Genomic DNA, 15206 nt, shown 5'->3' on the forward strand with positions numbered 1-15206 from the left:
ATAATCAAAATATGATATCAAAACCACTTTTGTAACCATTTTTCAGGATGTACCATATTTCATGACAAAAAAAAGTGAGGGCAGTACCATAGTCATATGGTCTCCTAGTCTCAATAAATTATTGAATAAACATTATAAGTTATAGTCCATGGCTTTTAAAAATAGACTAAAGCTAAACATCATACGTTTATGGCATTCTTCATGAGGCTTTCTTTGGTGTTACAAATAGAGCATATCACCAAGATCTCTGGAATTTGAGATATCACATATGGGTTAAAATACAGTTCCACCAACATTCTTTATGCTTTAGGACCTATAATCTCAAGAAATCATTAACAATATGGTTTAAAGTGCACTGTGCTAAAACAACATTATAAGGCAGATAAAAAACTTAAAATTCTCTCAATAATAGACATTATACTACAACAGTTCAACAACTGACCAGTTAGGAATACAAATCTACTTTCCATCACTCTAGGCCAGATTATAAGTGAACATGAAGTTCAGAATCTGTGTTATGGCCCCAATGGGCTTCCATGCCCAGTGTTACAATCAATGTGGACTCTTTTTTCCTTAATTCCTTCTCCCAATTGCCCCCACAACTATAGATCCTTACATGTTTATTCCATAAAAACTGAAACCTGTTAGCAATTGTTTGTGATGCTTCTCAATGTGGCAAGCCATTGGGTAGCTCCTGTCCCCATTCCGTATGGCCCACATTTGTTGGAGTATTCTAAACTCTAGTCTGTTAATCGTACTGCCAACATACAATTTATTGCAGTCACACTTTACAACCTATACCACATGATCAGTATCACATGTTATATGATTTTGGATCTTGATCGCTCTGCCCTCATACTTTTGGTAGTTTCTCTCGTTTAATCCATACTGGCAAGGTTATTCAATGACCTCTGGCAGTAACTGCAGTAAACAAATTATAGTTCCTTGAGATCACCGTAACTATAACTGCTGAATTTCTATGGTTTTGTGTGTGCAAATTCAGACCCTAACTATAGTGTCCCTGTAACCTTTGTTTTTTAAAGTGAAAAAAATGTATATCTATATATATATCCTGCCAAATTGGGTTGCTGGTTGGGGAAGGGTGAGCCCTTCTCAAAGAATGCCACAATCCTCATCAGGGTGAACCACTAAAGTCACTAAATTAACCTGTGCCTACCCCTCTGGTAGCTTGGCACAAAAGCAGTCTGGTTTAACTTAGAGACAATGTGTAAGGTATTTCTGCAGCACCCAAAAAGAAATCAAGAAATCAAGCAAAAACACAACATGAATAAAATCCCACTCTAATTTAGAAAAATAAAGTACATTTTAATGCATTATTTGATTCCAAAATGACAAGAATTCAATCTGATAACAAAATGAAAAGAATCTAATCAGTAGAAGAGGCGATCTGCAATTTGAAAGATTTAGGTACAAAATAGTGCTTAAAAGCACAGTCACCAACTGTGGTTATTTGGAAGCACTGGACCAGGACAAAGACACAAGCTCAGGCTGACCGTGATGGAGTGTTGGCCAGATACAGAAACCAGATTAGGCCCACTGAGAATTGTACCTTGTGTCCTTGATGTGGGGCGTTGCGCAATCCTGTGTCAAGTTGCATCGTGCTGTGTTGGTTCTGATGAGGAGCTGCAAAGGCTGCAATGCGAGGCCCACGTTGAGTTGCATCGCATTCCATTGGTTCCGAAAGGGAGCTGCGAAGTCTGAGATGCAAATTGCGTCACGCTGTGCCAGTTCTGGTGTGGATCTGTGAGGGCGGCGCTGGGTTGAGTCACATTGTGTCAGTTCTGATGGGGACCACACACACTTCCAAGGGTTCAGGACTGGAGAGGCGCCACTTGGGGGGTTGGGATTCACAGCAGTCAGAGTCCAGGTGCAGTGTTTAAGATGGTTGGAGCCTTTTTCTGTCCATAAGACTCTCATCAAGATGCCAGCCAACTAGCCCTTGGAGTCATTGTGGTGGTCCTGGGATCAAGGTGAAGGTTCAGTCCTTCTTACTCAGGCAGCAGGCCAGCAGAGCACCCCTTCTTGCAGCAGAGTAGTCCTTCTTCTGAGTCTACCACAGGTTCGGAAGTGATCTGAAGAGTGGGTCTGAGGGTCAAATATTTATACCTGGTGCCCACTTTGAAGAGGATAAAGCTTTTGAAGTTTCCCCCCTACAGAGGTGTCTGGAATTTCCTGCCTCCCTGTCCCCTGCTAACCTGTCCAGGAGCACAATAGGCTAGTGTGAAGTCCATTATATGTGAGCTGACCCAGTGTATTTGATGTGCAAGTGTGGTAGGTGACAACTCCGCCCCCTATCAAGTCATAGATGGGCCATCCTGCCAACACCCAAACCCTGTATTTTGAAGCTGTCAGCAAAGCTATACAAAGGCCAACCACCAACTGCACCTAATCATGTGACCCAAATGGTTGGGACAAGAAAATGGCTTTCTAAAAGTGGCATTGTCAGAATTGTGACATAAAATTCTACTTCACTGTTAAAGTGGATTTAAAATTACAATTCCTCATATACCAAATATGACTTTCCTACCTGCTCTCAGTCAAAAATGAGCACTTATTAAATGTAATAAGGTAACTCAATGTTATGTGGGAGAGGTATGCCTCCGAAGATAAAAATACATTTGTGAGTTTTTCATTACCAGGACATGTAAACCTTAAAAGTACTTGTCCAATTTATCTGATAGAGACTTCTATCCGCAGATTCCTTACCTTAGAATATTCCCCAAGAGTCAGACTGATGCCAGACATTTCTGGTTAGCAGTACCCCTCAACCCCGGTAGGTCGTGTAGTCAAGCTCCACGTGGCGTCATCGACGTCATCTGTCCCGGACATGATGTAAGCTGTGCCTATCCAGCCACCACCTCAGTGTGCTGACATCAGTTCTTTTCTTTCTGCGCCAGTCAGAGCCGATCTAGAGAAGAGCTATCCCCTGACTTTTTTGACTGATCTTTTTTCGACTTTTTGTCGAAGAGTTTTTCACAACTTTGTCTCCTGGTGTGAAGATGTTCACCAGAAAGGCAGGATTAAAGCCATGCGGCACCTGTCATTGACAGATGTCAGTGATGGACCTACATTTGGTTTGTCTCTAGTGTCTTGAGTGTGACCACGACACTAAGACATGCAAGGACTGTCATGCCATGCATCCTAAGGTGCTCAGGGAACACACTCTCAAGCTCCACAGGGCCCAACGTCAATTGTCTCTGCGACTCTCCAGGTGTCGGTAAAGAGAAATGTCCCGAGATCCTTCGCAAAGTCAAACCCAGAGTGCTTTATCCCACTCCAAAATGCCTGGTGAGTCGGGTAAGTCCCACAAAAAGAAAAAGTATTTAAAGAGGGCTTCAAATTCAACATACAAGTCTTCAGAATCACTGGGCCATTGGCACTCGAGGCCTAGCTGTGTGGTGGAGCCTGCACCTGGGCGATCTCCGTGCTTCCCTGAATTTCCAGAAGCCAGAGCGATCACTGCCCAACTAATGAATTTTATGAGCTGATACATCTACCTTTTGGGTGGCCCAAACCCTCCGGAGAGCCCTTGGGCCCCATGGGTCTAGAAGAGGCCACACTTGTGGTATACTGCTAGCGGGTTCACCCTCAGTGCCGGTCAGGCCACAAGGATCCATTGACAGTTTCGGAGCGCTGCTGGTGGAGTGACCTCAACCTTTCCCGGCACCTGCTCCAGTGCAGATGCCCCCGGCACCACCAACCCCAGTTGTGACGGTGCCCCATCATCATTCCTGACGCTGATACAGAGGTGAATGGATGCTGGCTCCGGCGCCAACCGGAGGCAGACTCCCCATATCAGAGCCAGTGCCTTATTCTTATGATAAACCTGGATCCTGAGAAATGGTATGAGAATCTGTTAGATGACATGGACTGGACATCTTCATGGATACTGGCCTGGTTTCTCCACCTACCGTGGCTACAGACGACGGTGCCTCTTTTGCAATGGTGGTGTGGTGGGCGACTGAGGTCCTGGACTTTCCGCTGCCCTCCATGGCGATCAAGACGAACGTCCTGATGGAGGTGCTTCAGGCACGAGTTGCCGCCATAGAACCACTTCTCCCATTAAGTGAAGCCCTTATCGTTATGCTACTTTGGGCCTGGTCCAAGGTCTGCACTGGGGCTCCTGTGCATAAAACGATTGCCTGCTACCATCGTCCCACCCCAGTTTCCTCACCCTTCACCTACACCCCACCCCTGAGACTTGGTGGTCAAGGTCTCCACCTCCAAATTCAACCCAGGTCCAACAAATAGGGAATCCAAAAGGCTGGATATCTTTGGGAAGAGAATGTTCTTTTCTGACAGCTTGGCACTGCAGTCGGTGAACACGACTTGCCTCTTGGGCCAATGCTTCCATATGATCTAGGACCCAGTTGCACAAGTGCTGGCCATGGGCTCCAAAGAAGGACCAAGGCATACCCTCCCAAGAAACTGTTGACAGGAAGAATGCAGCTGAGTTCACCTTAATTTGACATGACAGACTAACTGGGCTGAGCAATTTCATCATCTGCGGCCATTAGGTACTACACCTGGCTAAGAACCACTGGCTTTTTTTGTCAGGAATTTAAGTGTTCTCGCTACCAGGACATGTGAAACTTAAAAGTATATTTCCAACTTTTTGAATACACTGCACCTTGCCCTTTGGGCTGCCCAGGGCCTACCCTCGGGGTGACCTATATGTATTAAAAAGTAAGGTTTGAGTCTGGCAAAAGATTAATTTTGCTAGGTCGAAATGGCAGTTCAAAACTGCACATACAGGTTGCAATGGCAGACCTGAGACATGTTTAAAGGGCTATTTAAGTGGGTGGCACAATTAGTGCTGCAGGCTCACCAGTAGTATTTAATTTACAGGCCCTGGGCACATGATATACCACCTTGTAAGGGACTTACAAGTAAATTAAATATGTCAATGAGGTGTAAGACAATTTCGTCATGTTTTAGGGAGTCAACACAATCACTTTAGCACTGGTTAGCAGTCCAAAAGTAGGAGAGTGAAGGCAAAAAGTTTCAGGGTGATCCTGCAGAGATGGACACACACACACGCACACAAAATAAAGTTAATCCGTGGTAGACTTTTCATCCTTTGCTTGGTCTCCCTTAACTTTTTGCCTCTGTTTCCCAGGTTGTTGATGTGTGCTGGACTCTGATTTTGCTGTTTTTGTTGCTCTGGGCACTTTACCACTGCTAACCAGTGCTAAAGTGCAAGTGCTCCTTTACAAAATGTGTATGTAATTGGCTTATCCATGATTGGCATATTTGATTTATTAGTAAGTCCCTAGTACAGTGCACTAGCAGTGCCCAGGGCCTGTAAATCAAATGCTACTAGTGGGTCTGTAGCACTGGTTGTGCCACCATCATAAGTAGCTCTGTAATCATGTCTCAGACCTGCCACAGCAGGGTCTGTGTGTGCAGTTTTTGTGGGCAGTTTTAAACTGTAAATTCGACTTGGCAAGTTTACCCACTTGCCAGGCCTAAACCTTCCCTTTTCTTACATGTAAGACGCCCCTAAGGTAGGCCCTAGGTAGCCCCAAGGGCAGGGTGCAGTGTATGGTTAAGGTAGGACATATAGGGCCTGATTACAACTTTGGAGGAGGTGTTAATCCGTCCCAAATGTGACGGATATACCACCAGCCGTATTACGAGTTCCATAGGATATAATGGACTCGTAATACGGCTGGTGGTATATCCGTCACTTTTGGGACAGATTAACACCTTCCTCCAAAGTTGTAATCAGGCCCATAGTAATGTGTTTTGTATGTTCTGACAGTGAAATATTGCTAAATTCGTTTTTCACTGTTGCAAGGCCTGTCCCTCTCATAGGTTAACATGGGGCTATCTTTAAATATGATTAAAGTGTAGATTCCCGTTGGGAGCGGATGGACATGTGGAGTTTGGGGTCTTTGAGCTCACAATTTAAAAATACATCTTTTAGTAAAGATGATTTTAAGATTGTGTGTTTGAAAATGCCACTTTTAGAAAGTGAGCGTTTTCTTGCTTATACCATTTCTGTGACTCTGCCTGTTTGTGGATTCCCTGTCTGGGTCAGTTTGACAGTTGGGCTGGTTGCACCTCACACTAGACAGTGACACAAAGGGAGCTAGGGTGTAGTCTACATTTCCTGATGAGCCATCTGTGCTAGGAGGGAGGGGATGAGTGGTCACTTACACCAGAAAGGGCTGTGCCTGCCCTCACACAATGCAGTCTCCAACCCCCTGGTGAGTGTCTGGCTTGGACAAGGCAGGGTTTCACATTCAAGAGAGACTTTGCTTTGAAGCAGGCCTACTTCAAAGGAGAAATTGGGTATAAGAAGGGCACCCAAAAGCACAGACTTTAGAACACTTCTGGAAACCAAGAGGATCCTCTGCCTGGAGAAGAGCTGAAGAGCTGAGGAAGAAGAGCTGCCCTGTCTGTGCTTTTTGGAGCTATCCTGCAGTTGCTGCTTCTGCCAGAGTAAGAGGGCAAAGACTGGACTTTGTGTGCCTTCCATCTTGTGAAGATTTCCAAGGGAGGGCTTGATTTAGAGCTTGCCTCCTGTTGTTTGAAGTCTCAGGGACAGCAAAGACTTCTCTCTGCCAGCACCTGGGGTCTCTGTAGAGACTCCTACTCTGCCCTGTGGTGCCCATCCAGTTCCTGGGACCCTGAAAGGAGAGGCTGGCAGCCTAAGAGGAAGAAATCCATGCATAGAATGCCGTGCGGGGAAAAGATCGTCGCGACTCCGATCTGCGGCTGAAAAATCGACGCGCCGCTGACTTCATGGCTGAAAATCGACGCTCACCTGTAACGCGACCGAAGAATCGACGCACGGAGTTGACGGAAGCTGGTGAGATGGCAATCCGCTCTGCGTGGTTTTCGGATCATTGTGCGGCTGGATTTCTGATGCAAGCACCGCTGGGCATGTAAAAACAACGCAAGGCCTGCCCAGACCCAAGAGTGCGGACAGGATCGACGCATCACTCTCCTGCAGAGAGAAGAAACGACGCACCCCGACCCGACGAAAGGAGAAACAAAAGTAGGTCTTGCTCGTGAGTGAAATCGACGTATCGCAAGCCTTTTTTGACGCACACTCGCCTGTGTGGGGTTATTTTTGACACACCAAAGGTACATTTTTACGCTAACAGTGTTTAGTGTGTGTTTGAAACTACATGAAGACTCTTTTTGTTTTTTAATTGATTACTTGACTTGTGTATTGTGGATTTTTGTAGTTTTGGTCTTGTTTTGTTTAGATAAATATTCTCTATTTTTCTAAACTTGTGTTGTGTCATTTTGTAGTGATTTCATTCCGTTACTGTGTGTGTTGGTACAAATACTTTACACCTAGCACTCTGAAGTTAAGCTTACTGCTCGTGCCAAGCTACCAAGGGGGTAAGCAGGGGTTAGCTGAGGGTGATTCTCTTTTACCCTGACTAGAGTGAGGGTCCTTGCTTGGAAAGGGAGTAACCTGACTGCCAACCAAGACCCCATTCCTAACAATCCACCTCAGGTCCTTCCTGGAAAGTTTTGGGGTGAAGTGTCGTCATGCAGGGACAGAGAAAAAGGGGGTCCTAAAACACAATATTGCCTTGCAATTTCCATAGGTATATTTGAACAGCAGTACAGCCAAAACGGCTGAACAGAACTACACCAAATGTGGCAGAAAGCTAGATCTTTATCCAGAAAGCATGTTTTTTGTGATTTGGTGTGAATTGTTTCAGTAGGTTTTGAGAAAGTAATGGGTAACCTGACCCCCTGGACTTTGTGAGGAATGTCTGGGAGACCATCTGGAATCAAATTAAGAAGGCATTTTGGGGTGCCATGTCCCCGCTGGAGTTGTGCAGTATATAGCACTGGTGCTAGATTCCAGAGCACCACATTGGCTCCCCAGGAAGTCCTATGGGATCAGGAAAACAATGTAATAAAAAAAAGGGGATGATTGGTAATAGTTTGGTTTGGGCGGATTGGCCGCCAACAGGCGGTGCAGGCCAACTAAGCAAAGACCAACAATGACCAACTGCATTCCCCCTCACAGGATGGATGAAAATGTCAGTTGAAATATAACATTTTAAACACCGAAAACCCACAGAAATTCACCAGTTATAGTTAACTCAAGGATCCACACTACATTAGACGCTCCAGTCCATCTCGTTTCACCAGGCTGTTTAGGAATATCTTTTGGTGCCAGGAGCTTCACGCTGAAATATTAGTTTTGAGCCCTCTGGCAAATGGCTTGGTAGTCAGCCAAGGCTCCTGAAACAAGCCAGCTCAGAAGAGGAAAGAGGCCTGGAATGACTTGGACTGTGGGGGATACTACAGAATGGTGCCTTGGGTGGGAAGTAGGTCAGTGTTTTCATGATGCACTTCAGTAGGTACTGAATCCCAAGCTTGAGGAGGTCAAAAGGGGTTAAATTAATTAGACCAGGAAATGTCAAAAAAGCTGATGTCTGACTATGACTCATAGAATCAGGAAGAATGTAGGAAAATAATATGCCCAAAAGAGATTCTGGTCATGGGGAAAAGCATTCATCATCCAGGCATTCTGGTCATGGAGAAAAACATTAATCATCCAGGCATTCTGGACCGCAAAGTTGACAACTAAGAAAAGGGTCTGTTAAATTCTTTGATTGAGTTCTTCTTAACTTATTTATCTAACAGAAAGCTTCAATGTTGTCCATATGACTTGCCATTACAATTCAAATGGTCCCCTGCTAAACTCTTGTTGGCGAATATTTCAGCCAAAAGCTCCAAGCAAATGACACATCCAGGTGTACATTTTAGTAGTTTGGTGTCCTATGCCAACCTGCTCGCATTAGATTTCACACTCACACTGGGACAAGAGCCAGAGATGGTCTTGCCATTCCATTTGTCCATGTTGTTCTACCACCAACAAAGTTCCTCCAAGGAATCTCTGTCCAGAGGAACAGTAACTGAATTCCTAAAACATTGGCTCAAATACAGAATCTGCCAACATCCAAGGTCACTGTAGAGAAGGGGACTTGTCTGAAAATATCACATGGGTAGAGGGTGAGAGGAGGCCTATCACTCAGATCGGGACACTGGGGGAAAGGATTTTTTGATGAGGTGTATGCTGGAGTTCTTTTGTCACGTGATGCAGCTATTCACCCGGGAGATTGAGATGGCACAGGTTGATGTTTATAACAAACTTGTGGAAGCCTGTCACCTGAGAAGGCAAAAGGGCCAATTTATTGAAATTTTCCAAAACACTAGGAGAAAAGGGGGACCTACAGTGTACTTCAGGAAAATGTGGTCCAGATAGATCACCAGATGCAATCTGTGGGTGTGTACATAGCCCACCAAAGCCAGAAGAAACTTGATGAGACACTCTAAAGCCAAGGACAGACTAGAGGGGAGGCAACAGAACAGCCACAACTGGCTATCCCAGTGGAACCTGTGAAACGTTTGGTGATCTTTGTTGATTAAGAAGCAAGCATCATTCAGATCTAGACTCACCATCCAGTCCCTGGGATGAACAGTTGTCAAAAGGTGCCCCCCTCTCCTCCCTCATTTTGAAATGTTGATACATAACTGACCTATTTAGAAATTTCAAGTTAACGGAAGGGCTCCAGCCCTTGAGTTTTTTATGCTTCAGGAATATTTAGCTGATGATTGCCAGAAGGTGAGACTGGGATGATTGCCATTTGTTGGACCAGCTATGACATTTCCTGATCAACCAATGTACTCTGAAAGACAAAAAATGAGACGAGGGCCCCTATTGCTAGGTTTAAACAAATATAAGCAATAACTTGTCACTGTATGGAAGGATCAAGAGGATCAAGAGCAAAAGAGAATCAAGAGGATAAGAGTGAATCTTTCTCACATTGGAAGAAAAAGCATTATTCAGTTTCCCACTATCTAACATGAAGGGAGAGGATTATGGGGCTGTCCACCAGTGGGGCAGGAAGTAATTCTCAATCGCTCTGTGATGTTCGTTTGTTTCTTTGGTTTTGATGAGGGCTGAAATCTACACAGCCTCTGCATTCACAAGAGGGCAACCACAGATGGAAATGCTGCTTTTGTTAGCAAAGTTTCTTTGATTGTTGTTAGCCCCAACAAAAACAACCTCTTTTATAAAGTGTGTTGTGTGGTTGCATGGGCATTATAAAGCAAGGTGATGGTGGATACATATTTAGAAGTCTCCTTGAATAACTGGACCTGAAAGACAAAGCCACCAAAGGAATCCAGTTGGGTTGAAGGCGTCATGTTAGCAATATTGCTGTCTATGCACATGATCACAGATTTAAGGCCTGTGGAAGTCATAGTAGGATTATCATCACACATGGACCACATCACTGTTTGTGCCAGTCACTTCAGAGCTTAGATATGAAGGTTGTCTGGGGAAGATTAAGCATATTCCAGCATATTCCAGCATGTGAAGAAGCCTACCTAGAAAGCCCATGACATCTAAGAGGTGGATTTGGCAACGTTTTGAGGCCTTTGTGGGCCTGGTCCATAAGAGAAAGGAGGACAGGTTATGCTCTGTTAGACCTGTCAGCCTTAGGGTGGTCTTTCGCCAAACTTTTTGCCCGCTTGCCTCATATCTTTGCTGATTCTTTCTGTTGGCCTTAGGACTTTGAGCACTTTAGCACTGCTGACCAGTGCTAAAGTGCATATGCTTCTACCCTAAAACATGATAACATTGGTATATAGAAAATTATCATATTTAGTTTACTGGTAAGTCCCTTTTAAAGTGGTATACCATATACCCAGGGCCTGTAAATTAAACACTACTAGTGGGCCTGCAGCACTGAGTGTGCCACCCACTTAGGTAGCCCTTAAAATCTGGCAAAGGCCTGCCACTGCAGAGCCTATGTGTGCAGTGTGACTGCTATTTCGACTTGGCATTTAAAACCTGTTGCCAAACCATGAACTCCCCTTTTATTATATTTAAGTCACCCCTAAGGTAGGCCCTAGGTAACCCATAGGACAGGGTGCAATGTAACTAAAAGGTAGGACATGCACGTTTGAGTTTTGCATGTCCTGGTAGTGATAAACAGCTAATTTCATTTCTCACTACTGTGAGGCCTACCCCTCTCATAGGTTAACAATGGGAATTCCTTAATACCCTTTTAAGCAGTATTTCCTGATTGAGAAGGAGTAGAATGTTTCCTATCATTGTAATTGTAATGATAAATCCTCTTTACTGGTAAAGTCGGATTTAATATTACTATTTTAGAAAGGCCACTTTTAGAAAGTGGGCATTTCTTTGCTATTACAGCTCTGTATGCCTGCAGCCTGTATCCAATACACGTCTGGGGGTGGGTACCAACTACACTTCATACATTCCCTCTAGACAGCCACAAACACAGGAAGGTTAGGTGTGTCTGATTGCTCAACTGCATTTATATGCTTTCTGGTGGCTTTTCTTGGGTAGGAAGGGTGGGAGAAGGGGATGTACACCTGAATACACAATACCTGTCCCACACAAAGGGCTGATTACCCCCTGCTGATAGTCTGGAGCCAGGGCTAAGGAAGAAAGAATACTTGTGCACTCTGATAAACTTGGCATCATTGGCATGGTCTCCCCTAACTTTTTGCCTCTGTTTCCCAGATTGTTGATGTATGCTATGTTTTTGTTACTCTGGACACTTTACCATTGCTATCCAGTGCTAAAGTGCAAGTGCTCCTGTGTAAAATATATGTGTAATTGGCTTATTCATGATTGGCATATTTGATTTACTAGTAAGTTCCTAGTATAGTGCACTAGAGGTGCCCAGGGCCTGTAAATCAAATGCTACTAGTGGGCCTGCAGCACTGGTTGTGCCACCCACATAAGTAGTCCCGTAAAAATGTCTCAGACCTGCCACTGCAGTGTCTGTGTGTGCAGTTTTAAACTGGCTATTTGTATCCACTTGCCAGACCTACACCTTTCCTCTTTATACATGTAAGGCACCCCTAAGGTAGGCTCTAGGTAGCCCCATGGGCAGGGTGCAGTGTATGTTAAAGGTCAGGCATGTACATATGTGTTTTACATGTCCTGACATTGAAATACTGCCTTATTCGGTTTTCCCTGTTGCAAGGCCTATCTCTCTCATAGGTTAACATGTGGACTGCCTTTAAATATGATTAAAGCATAGATTCCCTTTGGGAGCAGATAGCCATGTGGCATTTGGGGTCTCTGAACTCACAATTCAAAAATACATCTTTTAGTGAAGTTGTTTTTTAGATTGTTTGTTTGAAAATGTCACGTTTAGAAAGTAGGTGTTTTCTTGCTTAAACCACTCTGTGACTCTGCTTGTTTGTGGATTCCCTGTCTGGGTCAGTTTGACAGTTTGGCTGTTTGCAACTCTCTCTAGACAGTGACACAAAGGGATCTGGGGTGTAGCCTGCATATCCTGATGAGCCATCTGTGCTAGGAGGGAGGGGAGGAGTGGTCACTTACACCTGAAAGGGCTGTGCCTGCCCTCACACAATGCAGTCTCCAACCCCCTGGTGTGTGTCTGGGGCCTGGCCTGGGCAAGGCAGGATCTGGAAAGCAACAGAGACTTCTCTGTGAAGTAGGCCTACTTCAAAGGCAGAAAGGAGTATAAGAAGAGCCCCCAAAACCCCTGAAAATCAGATTACTTCTGGAACCAAGAGTAACCTCTGCCAAGGAGAAGAGCTGGAGAAGCTAGAGGAGGAGTACTGCCCCTTTGCCTGTGACTGTGCTTTGCTGGGTTCCTGCAGTACATGTTTTACCTGAGAGAGAACAAAGACTGACTTTTGTGTGACTTCCCACTGGTGAAGAATCTCCAAGGGCTTGAACAGAGCTTGCCTCATATTGTTGAAGTCTCAGGGACAACAAAGACTTCTCTTTGCCAGCACTTGGGCTTTCTGCTGAGAGTCATTCCTGCCAAGTGATGCCCTAACCTGTCTCTGGGCCCTTGAAAGGTGCAGCTGGTGGAAAAGGACAGAAATCCACCCATAGACTGCCATGTGGGGAAACTTTTGACGCGGCTGAAAAAGGATGTGCCACCGGCCTCGTGGCTAAAATCGATGCTCCACCTGTATCGCATCTGGGAGATCGACGCAACGTGGCTGGAGAAACAGCGCGCGACACTCGCAGCGGCTGCTGTTAACGACGCAAACCACCCGCATCTCGATTTCTTGGGACAGCGCAACCGGATTTCGACGCAACATCGCTGGGCATGGAAAATCAACGCAAAACCTGCCCGGACCCGAGGTGCCCGTCCGGATCGACACATCGCTCTCTTGCGGAAGAGAAGAAACAATGCATGTTGACCCAACCGGAGGAGGAACGACGCACGCTCTCGCTTGTGAGTGAGAAATCGATGCATCGCTGGCCTTTTTCAATGCACCCTCGCCTGTGCGGCTTTATTTTGACGCTACCCAGGTACTTTTGTACGCTAACAATGTTCTCACTGTTTTCTAAAGGTTTTAAGACTCTTTTGCTCTTTACTTTCATAACTTGACTTGAGTATGTTGGAGTTTTGTCATTTTGGCCTTGTTTTGTTTAGATACATATTATCTATTTTTCTAAACCTGTGTTGTGTCATTTTGTAGTGTTTCCACTGAGTTACTGTGTGTGCTGGTACAAGTACTTTACACCTTGCTTCTGAAGTTAAGCCTGCCTGCTTGTGCCAAGCTACCCAGGGGGTAACCGGGGGTAAACTGAGGGTGATTCTCCTTTACCCTGACTAGAGTGAGGGTCCTTGCTTGGACAGGGGGCAACCTGTCTGCCAACCAAAGACCCCCATTTCTAACACACTCCAAAGTTGCTTCTTTGAAGCCCCCCCACTTCAAAGGCACATTTGTGTATAAGTACTGGGTCTATGACCCCACCAAATCAGACATTTCTGGACCTGTCAAGGACTCTGTCAGAAGAACCGCTGTGCTGCTTAAAGTACTCATCTGCTGGACTGCTAAACCTGGAAGACCTTCTTTTATCTTGTGTTGCCCTGCTGAATGCTGGACTCTGACTCTGCTGAAGGAGAGCTGGACTCTGCCTTCTATCTTAAGTGTGCTCCAAGGGCTTGTTGGCTTGCCTCCTGTTGCTTTTGATGCAGGGATAACAAAGTTTCTACCCCTGCTCCTGTGCCTGGTTCACTGGAAGTGGACCCAGATACTTGCATCACAGAAATCAATGCATTTCCTGTCTGCATGTAGCCGAACCAGTGCATCAACCTGGCTGTAGGGGCAAAATCCGTGCATCCCTCTCTGACCCAACGCATTGCCTTGAGAGCCCGAAGCATAGGAACCTGACATCGCTGCTGCAGCCGTCTACTACAGTGACACATCCCTCGACTGCATGGAGAAACCTGGTGCATCACATTTCTAAACCAACGCATTTCGGCTCCAGTGCTTGTATTTGGAACTGACGCATCGCCTTCAGTGCGAGGGACAGATTGACGCATCACCATCCCTGCGAGGGACCGATCGAACTACGCATCTCGCTGTTCCAACCAGGAAAGGTACTTTGGGCCATATTTATACTCTGGTTGCGCCGAATTTGCGTCGTTTTTTTTGACGCAAATTCGACGCAAAACTAACGCCAACTAACGCCATATTTATACTATGGCGCTAGACGCGTCTAGCGCCAAAGTTCCCGGAATGTGCGTCATTTTTTAGCGTGAACCCCTTCCTTGCGTTAATGATATGCAAGGGAGGCGTTCCCGTCTTAAAAAATGACTCCCAGGCCTTTACGTGGTATTTATACTCCCGGGCAAAAATGACGCCCGGGAGTGGGCGTGGCCAAAAACGGCGCATTTGCGCCGCTTTTTAACGCCTGGGTCAGGGATGGCGTTAAGGGACAAGTGGGCTCAAAATGAGCCCAGAGTGCCCTCCCCTGCCCCCAGGGACCCCCCTGCCACCCTTGCCCACCCCAGGAGGACACCCAAGGACGGAGGGACCCATCCCATGGACATTAAGGTAAGTTCAGGTAAGTATTTTTTTTTTTTTTTGTGGCATAGGGGGGCCTGATTTGTGCCCCCCTACATGCCACTATGCCCAATGACCATGCCCAGGGGACAGAAGTCCCCTGGGCATGGCCATTGGGCAAGGGGGCATGACTCCTATCTTTACAATGATAGGAGTCATGTTGATGGGGGATGGGCATCGAAAAAAAATGGCGCAAGTCGGGTTACGACGATTTTTTCGACGCAACCTGACTTGCCCCATTTTAAGACGCCCATACGCCATTTTCCCCCTACGCCGGCGTTGTCTGGTGTACGTGGTTTTTTTCCACGCACACCAGGCAG

Source organism: Pleurodeles waltl, chromosome 1_2 (assembly GCF_031143425.1).
Source record: "Pleurodeles waltl isolate 20211129_DDA chromosome 1_2, aPleWal1.hap1.20221129, whole genome shotgun sequence".
NCBI classification, from domain to species: domain Eukaryota; kingdom Metazoa; phylum Chordata; class Amphibia; order Caudata; family Salamandridae; genus Pleurodeles; species Pleurodeles waltl.